Here is a 9,218-nt window from a genome sequence, read left to right as displayed (position 1 = left end):
CTCTGACTGTCAGTGCAGCGCTGTAGTCTCCCTTTTTCTAGAAAATAGGGTTTTGATCGCAAAATTAATATGGCTAAAGATTTAGATTTTACTAGACCATCGACCCGTGCGCCGCACGGGTCTAATGTGATATTTAGTAATTGAGTAAATTATTAATCATAAATCAAACACACATTAAATCATCTTTCTGTTTCATAAGATGCAATCCAATGATTAAAGGGTTAAGGCATTAAATGGGTTTGAGAAGGAGTTCCAAAGTCCTATCCATATAAAAGATTAAAAGTGGATGTCATTGTAAACAAATGAGTAGCGTTTACACTAAAACTATGTACTTGTACTTGAGGAAATTGTGATTATTTTTGCTTAGACATCGTGATAGTATACTTGTTGGAACTTAATGAATTTTGCAACGTTCCAAGGCAATTGTTTAATACTGATGTAAGATATTTACATATCATCTATAATTATGTATGCTTTCAAAAAAATATATATAATTATGTATATTTATGCATAAGTGGGACAATTAATAAGATAAGTAAGATATTTAGTGGGCAAATTAGTAAGATATTGCTATGTCAATTTAAATATATTTTAGTGGACCAATTCATAGGGGAAGGGAGCCTAATAATATGGAGTTCAACCTTGAGCCAAGGAACATGAACAAACTTTTCATTCATCCTAAATGATCAAAAACTCCAATCTCATTAATTAAGGAATGATTTACTAACGTAATCAACCCTCATTAATTTGTCACGTTACACATTACTCCCTCCGTTCCAAAATATATGACTTAGTTGACAATGTGGATTGTTTTTTTGAAGGAGACAGTGTGGATTGTTGAATTGACATTCTTTGACCATGTCTTTTATACTAATATACAAATATAAATCTCATATAAGATGTTGAATTTGTCTCGATGAATATTTTTAAAATATTAAATTTTGATAATTTTTTCTAATAGATAATAAATATATTATAGATAAAAAATATGCATTGATATGTGTGATTGATTCAACTGTATCACTCACTTAATATGAGACAGAGGATGAATATTCAGCTTGAGCAAAAACGTGACATTGGTTATGGATATCAATTGAACATAAAAATTGTGACTACAAACCTGTGATGTTAATGACAGATCACACAAACAATAATTAATCGAAATTTAAATTAATGATATGGATAGCAAGAATGAATCAAAAAATATACATAAATCTTGACAAAATCTATAAGGATGATCTCTTTTTTCAGGGAAAGGATGATCTGATATGCATTATTCTATGTACCTTTTACAAATTAAATTATATGATCATGTAAAATTAATCTTCATTTTTCATAAGCTAAACTATATTTACTCCTTGCAAAACATAAGGCAAGACCACCTTAACAGTCGATATAAATATCAGGTAGTGGTGCTCTTGGCAAAAAATAATATTTCTTTTTTAGGAGAATTGATGGTTTTTCTTTATATAGTTTGTAACAAAAATATATTAAAATATTACAACATAACTATAGTTTACAGAAGAGTTCAACACTAATAAGTTGGTCAGAGAACCAAATTACACCTTTACAATCTTTTTAACAAAAGAGAGTAATAACACCAAAACCACACAACTTTATCAAAACACATATTCTTATGCTTAAGTTGAAAGAAACTTGATCACTAAAACTTAGCAAACTAAACAAACAAAGGTAATTGCTGCCACAAAAAAGCATGAGATGCACAATTATAAGGCATCTCTCACAAAATACAGCAACAGTCCAAACAAATGTGGCGAACAGAAAAATAGCCCGAAATGGATAGTCTGCAAGTCACATCTCTACTTATTGTAACATCAACTCCCCACTCAAAATACAGCAACCAAAATCCTGGAACAATATGCATATCTCAACACAGCTAAACCTGGAACACGCTACTCAGACTGAGGAACTCCAACTCGATGACAGGCTATATCAAAGGCAAAAGGACTACACCTAATCAGATGAGATGCATCCAGTAGGAACATAATCATTGTCTGCAGATCAAGAAATCAACCAAAACGTATAGAATCCAACCCGATATTAACTGATAAGAGAAGACCATGACTATGTGAACTGTCAATCGTAAATAAACTCCAGATCTGGCGCGATTGGAAAAATAAGTCATTAAAAAATAACACACAAATCAACATAACCTTAATTGCACTTTTCAGAAACCTCTCACAAAAAGAACTATTGTCGACACCAAATCAATTTCATAAACAAAAGAACCATTCATTAAAAACAAAATGAAGAGTTGATGCTAATAATATCTATCTCACAATCAAGATACCAGTCAGGGTCACATCTGCATATTCTCAAAGTTGTTTCTCGCACAATGACCTATTTGATTCTTTATCAAGATAAAGAAACACGCCTTAAGAAAAATTAAGCGAAATTGAAAGTGTCAAATTCTGGGTATGTGTCACAAAGCGAACAAACTTGAAAGTGTAAACAATGCTAGTAAGAATCATGCTCAGAATAAGTTTACTGAATAATTAAAAAATTAAAGAAGAATATTTGGTTGATAAAGTCATAAAGCAACATATTTTTATCCCCCATTTTCATTTTCCTCTTTGTAAACTTTTATCCTTCCATCATTTTATCCCATCAATATTATCAATTTATGGAAAAATTAAAATAAAACTCAATTGACTTAGTAACATTTTCAATCACAATTTATAACTATTAAGAGGACCCTATTTACACATTCAGCCAGTCAGATACCACACAACAACTTCAAAGGTACCTTGTAATATATAACAATAGCAGATATGAAACAGACAGATTCAGAATGTCAAAAATACAATGACAAAACTTACTAAAATTGATATTCAATAATTTTGATTATTATATATGTTTTTCTATTGGAGTTTAAATAAATCCTGTATAATTTAAAGTACAGTAGCACTTTCTAAGTCAGAAGATCAAGTAAATAAGGCCTAATTTAAAAAAGAACCCATTAGAGCACTATGGCGTAATTTGATCCATGTAGTTGACCCCACTTTGTGGGAGAAGGCTTAGTTGTTGTTGTGGTATAGAAGCGGATAAATTGGAACTCAAAAGAGAGATGCCCATGAATTAAAAAAAAAAACTCATTTTTAACAAAATATGAATCAACATAGGATATTGTGATCAACATATAAATAACCTCTGCAGAGTAAACAATTCATTGAACAAAAGTGTTCAATTATTCTCAGCAGCTATTCAACTATTTCAATATATTAAAATGATTTAATATCATCACTCACTAATAGCTGTTTGAGATTCTAGCTTCAGGTATAATTCAAAATCTTATTGTAACTACATATACCTTAATTAGTTAAATAGTCTCTCCATGAGTACATTGCACAACCAACGACACCGTCATGAGCTTTTGTAGGCGCCATTCAATACGGTGCACCTGAAAAGTTAGACATAATTATCATGTTAAGATAAGGTAACAACTCGCTTGAACAAAAATAAGGACTCCATTACATACGCACTTGTGTTGCTTCAATACAATCGCACCAGCAAATATCAAACCCAATGGTGAAACAAAACACGAACATGAAATCCAAAATTGATATACATAGGATAGTTGATTGCATTAGTAAAGTACCTTGGTGAGAAGGCCCCTTTACCGCAATTGTCGCTTGAAACTGTCAATATAACACATTTTGTTGTTGTTGTTGTAGCAGCAAAAATAATCAAAGATGGGTACAAAAACCAGTGCTCTACCCAAAGTTTTCATTAGGACCCATAGATCCTGCAATTGCAAAATGCAGCTGTGCTTAGTAAATGCAACCATGTATTTATCAAATGAAGTTATCACATAGACATCAAACAGTGGAGGAAATTGATTTCAGGTTTAGTAATCTCAAAAACTAATCCATAAGACTACAAATTCAATAGAAAATAGTGAAAAGTAAATATGTATACCTCTACATGTGTGTGCTATGCAAATTCAGGTTTAGTAAGCTCAACAGCTTTATGAACCTACAAAGTAATATAGAAAAACACAATTTAAAATCCCAATTTATGAGATATCCTTTTACAAAAAAAACGAAGCTAGGAAGTTATGAAAATAAGCCACTACATTTCAAACAAAGTACAAAAATGATGACAAAATTAACGTGAAATCTGCAAATATGATTCATATAGAATCGCAAATATCATATATGTGATTTAAAAGCATAAATATTCGACTACAAATTCAATAGAAAATAGTGAAAAGTAAATATGTATACCTCTAAATGTGTGTGCTATGCAAATTCAGGTTTAGTAAGCTCAACAGCTTTATGAACCTACAAAGTAATATAGAAAAACACAATTTAAAATCCCAATTTATGAGATATCCTTTTACAAAAAAAAAGAAGCTAGGAAGTTATGAAAATAAGCCACTACATTTCAAACAAAGTACAAAAATGATTACAAAATTAAGTGAAATCTGCAAATATGATTCATATAGAATCGCAAATATCATATATGTGATTTAAAAGCATAAATATTCGACTACAAATTCAATAGAAAATAGTGAAAAGTAAATATGTATACCTCTACATGTGTGTGCTATGCAAATTCAGGTTTAGTAAGCTCAACAGCTTTATGAACCTACAAAGTAATATAGAAAAACACAATTTAAAATCCCAATTTATGAGATATCCTTTTACAAAAAAAAAGAAGCTAGGAAGTTATGAAAATAAGCCACTACATTTCAAACAAAGTACAAAAATGATGACAAAATTAAGTGAAATCTGCAAATATGATTCATATAGAATCGCAAATATCATATATGTGATTTAAAAGCATAAATATTCGACTACAAAGTTGTTGTTCTAGATTTGCTATCAGTTTTTCAGATTGAGACATTTCCTCAAACATCTCATGATCATAATTAAACTTCCAATAAAAGACAAATTAAGAAAGCAAGTCCACATACCTTTGAGCAGATAATTTGAATTAAACTTGCAATTTTCGTTACCTTTGAGCAAGTAATTTGTGTTGCTTCATTTCCTAATAAACTCCAATTCGTCACCAAACAAAACCAGAGAAAACAGGTTAGCATAAAAATATCACGAAACCGACAACAATCAACAATATGAACAACAACTACTGCATGTCACTTGCAAGCAAAAGAATTGAAAGTAAAGAAGGATATCTAATTTACCTAGCTAAAAAATTACACCCACTCGCAACAGAACAACAAAAGAAATTTGCCCAAAGCCAAAAACAAAGTTTAGTAACACAGAAGACACAAAATGCAATCAGAAGCTAATTAGTAATATCTCTGCAGAAGCTAGAAAACAGTAACACTGAAAATAAACACCAACAACCTTGGAGGGAATTGCGGCGAGAGAGAGAGAGAGAGAGAGAGAGAGAGAGAGATCCGAGAGGAGAGTGAGTGGAGAGAACATTGAAGAAAATGGATGATGAATCAATATTGAGAGAGGGATAAGCTTGGTGAACAGAGAGAATGAATAATTTGAATTTTTTCTTCGGAAGTGGGGAGGATGAGATAGTGCATGATTCCAAGGAAAAAAACGTAAAAGTTTGTTTTTAAGGATAACAGTGTAGCGTTGGATTAGGGTAAAACAGTTAGGGTTTAGCGGAAACAACCATGTTTGTAGCGCAAACAGATGAAAAGCCCTATTTTTCTTTTTATTTTTCATAATTAAAGTTTGGAATAGGGTAAAACAGTAATTATAATCATTAGGGCTTCTGAAAAATTAGGGCAAAATTGTTTGCTTGGGGCAACTTTTATATATAGATTGATATATAAAAAAAAGGTGCTGTATCGCTAAATTTAGGGTTTTTTTATTTGTTTGGGATCGCTAAATTTGGAGTTATTTGATTTACAAAATCAAATAAAATGAGAAACCACAAAAATATTTGTTTGTTACTTTTATTCGTTACAAAAAAAAAATAAAAAATAGAAGCATGGGCATAAAATATATTTGATGGATGTTTTCAATATTACTTTACTAGTTTTAATATTTAAAATGTGCAGGAGTATCATAGCAGGTGGTTATATTGCAATGGGATCGTACTACTTAGAATCATATTTTTCTAGGGGTAATTTGAATCATCTATATCTAGGGGTGGCAAAACGGGATTGACCCGCAGGGCCGGCCCGTTTAGCTCGCTATTTTTGGCGGGCTGAGTCGAAGTTTTGAACTCGCTTTTTATAGTTGGCTCGGCTCTGCTCGTCTCGTTGAAAAACGGGGCGGGGCTGCCCGCTTAACTCTTTGGAAACAATTATGTTACGACGACAACATGAGGAGGAGGAGGAGGAGGTGCACCATATATTCATAACTTAGATGATGATTGACTTGGAGTTGATTGACTTAATAAAAGAATTATGTTGTTGCTGCGATTATTTTGAGAATTGTTTTATGCTTTTGGATTTATCTTGGTTGTTTAGTTTATTTTGAGACTTATTTTATGCTTTTGGATTTATTTTGGTTGTTGGATTTATTTTGGAACTTATTTTATGTTTTTTGATTTATCTTGGTTGTTGAGTTTATGTATTTTGAGACTTATTTTATCCTTTTGGGTTTAATTTGGTTGTTGGATTTATTTTATGATTTGTTTTATGTTGCGCATTTACCTTATTTTGCTATTAATTATAATGTTGAATTCGATAATTTGTTAATTATCTTTTTTTTCACAGATTTATTTGCCACCTATTCTTTTATATATTTTTTATTATAAAAGCAACATAGTTTTTTTTGTAAAAATTAAGTTGTAAAGAAAAATCAAAAAAAGTTTTTTGTTTGGCGGGCCGGCCCACCAACTCGCAAGTCCGTCACTAAACGGGGCGGGGTGAGATTTTGGACTCTGTCACTAATTTTGACTCGGCTCGTCTCGTCACGTTTTTAGCGGGCTTAGATGGGGCTGACCTAAACCGGGCGGGCTGGCCCGCATTTCCATCCCTATCTATATCTATATCTATATATATATATATATATATATATATATATATATATATATATATATATATAATACTACTATAAAGAGAGTACATTTTTTTGAACAATATTATAAAGAGAATACATGTTTTTGAGACTAACTTTTTCAGTTTCAACTATACCCTTAAAAAAAATTGCTTATAAGAATGCTATATTGTTGATGTCATTCAAAAAAATAACATTTTATATTATATTTGATATATTGTTGGTTTCATTCATAAAGATAAGTATAGTTTGTTACAATATAAAAGTGCAAAATACCCGTACATACAATTTTAATCCAATTAAAAAAAATATTTTAATCAATATAAAAATTTTCATTTATGTTAAGATAAAAACAAAATCATTGTTCATAATTTATTTGTATCAGTGCAATAAAAAGCCCGTCTAAACGCCAATAATATATATTAAAAATGTTATTAATATTCAGCCTCGTGAGAGCACGAGACTAGCATTAGTTGGTAAATAAAGAACAAGAATATATCCTCGTGAGCTTAATTCAGTCGGTAGGGATATTGCATATTATATGTAGGGGCCGGGGTTCGAACCCCGGACACCCCACTTCTCCACAATTAAATTGTGAGCTTTACCCAATAGGCTACTTGACCAAAAAAAAAAAAAAAAAAAAAAAAGAGAACACGAATATACTCTTAGTTCCAGGGGGCTAGGTTTGTGAGAAACTAAATAATTACAACTTGAATATTATCTGATTACCAAACATAATTAGAAAAATTTGCATGGAGGCAATAGGATGACTAAAGCACAAAAATATGGTGAAATTAGTTACTTGGATATGCTACTATTACCTAGGTGAGTTTTAAGGTGAATAACCTTGATAAGTGGTCCATGGTAAACAAACACATAAAAATCATCCAAGATGTCAGCGATATTCTTCAAAAGATAAAAATTACTCATGATCATGCTCGCCTTTATGGCTAAGACAGTTACATGATTAATGTCGGCTCAATGCAAGTTACGTATTTTTTTTAACCAAATTAACTAGTTACAAACCCGTGCTTCGCACGGGGGTTCAGTAACGTATTTGACAAAATATTATATTGGAAGGATAGATTGTGAAATGACAGATAATTATAAACCATAATACAATATTTAGAGTACTCTTGCATTACAGATTACAAAATTAAATCTTTAAAATGGTTTGATCACAAGTAACAAATGAAAACATATTTTGTCAGCGGTAGAAACACTTTTCCAGTAATAATTGATATCTATCTATAAACCAATGAAAACCCTATTACCAAAGCTGCCTGATTTATATCATTTTGACTTTCAGCTTCAACATATATAAATCATTTCACATGATCTACAGCAAAGACAGTAACTGCAATTTAGTATCCAGTTCTTTCAGGCGAACAAACTTCTGCATCAGATAGATAGCTGAAAGCCTCTCTACCTAATTTATATCATTTTGTGTTTTAGCTTCAACGTATATAAATCTTTTCACATTATCTACAGCAAAGGCTAGGGATGTCAATGGATACCCATGGGTACGGATAATATGATACCCGTCCCCGCCCCGTTGGATAAGTATGATACACGTGCCCGCCCCGTATCCTCGTGGGTACTCACTATACCGGTACCCGTGGGTATTGAGGTATCCATGGGTACCCATGGAGTTTTGAATTTATTTATTTTTTGGTACAAATAATAACTTTTTTTAATTACCAAAAAACTTCAACTTTTAAACATCCATACATATTCCACTCAAATTTCATTAATCATACATAATTCATAGAAAATTCATGATTCTTATATAATCTATATGTTTTATGATGTGAATGAAGTAGAAATGGTGAACTTCATAAGATGAATTAAAAAAATTTAAAATAAAAATAGGTTATTATTGAGGATTTTTAGGTGGGGGGTAAAATTTTCTTCAATAAGGTACCAACTTTAAGTAATAAGATATGATATATAAAGATATATTAGTAATTTACTTAATTTATTATCGGGTATGGGTACCCATAGGTATGGATACAATCCAATCCGTGTCTATGTCCATATAATAATGGGTAGTCAAATACCCGTTTATTATACCCGTGGATACCAGTTTAGCTACCCGCTCCATACCCGTGACGGATTTTACCCACGGGTACCCATGGGCATGGGTATTTTTGCCACCCTTAGCAAAGGCAGATATTAACTGCAATTTAGTACCACGTATATAAATCCTTTCACATGATCTACAACAAAGGTAGATAGTAACTGCAATTTAGTATCCATTCCTTT

The 9,218-nt window shown here is 31.4% G+C and overlaps 1 long non-coding RNA gene across 1 annotated transcript; it reads right to left on the bottom strand.

Moving 5' to 3' along the window:
- Nucleotides 1-1,460: 1,460 nt before the first annotated feature.
- On the bottom strand, nucleotides 1,461-2,294 carry LOC146935339 (uncharacterized). Its single transcript, XR_015033080.1, has 2 exons — nucleotides 2,056-2,294; nucleotides 1,461-1,948 (listed from the first exon to the last, which is right to left on the bottom strand). It is a non-coding gene; the product is annotated as an uncharacterized LOC146935339 (long non-coding RNA).
- Nucleotides 2,295-9,218: the final 6,924 nt, after the last annotated feature.

Source organism: Medicago sativa, chromosome 3, assembly GCF_051527215.1.
Source record: "Medicago sativa cultivar Bolivia chromosome 3, Bolivia_mono, whole genome shotgun sequence".
Taxonomy (NCBI): domain Eukaryota; kingdom Viridiplantae; phylum Streptophyta; class Magnoliopsida; order Fabales; family Fabaceae; genus Medicago; species Medicago sativa.
The sequence above is the reverse complement of the archived record's forward strand: the minus strand, read 5'-3'. Positions and strand labels throughout refer to the sequence as shown.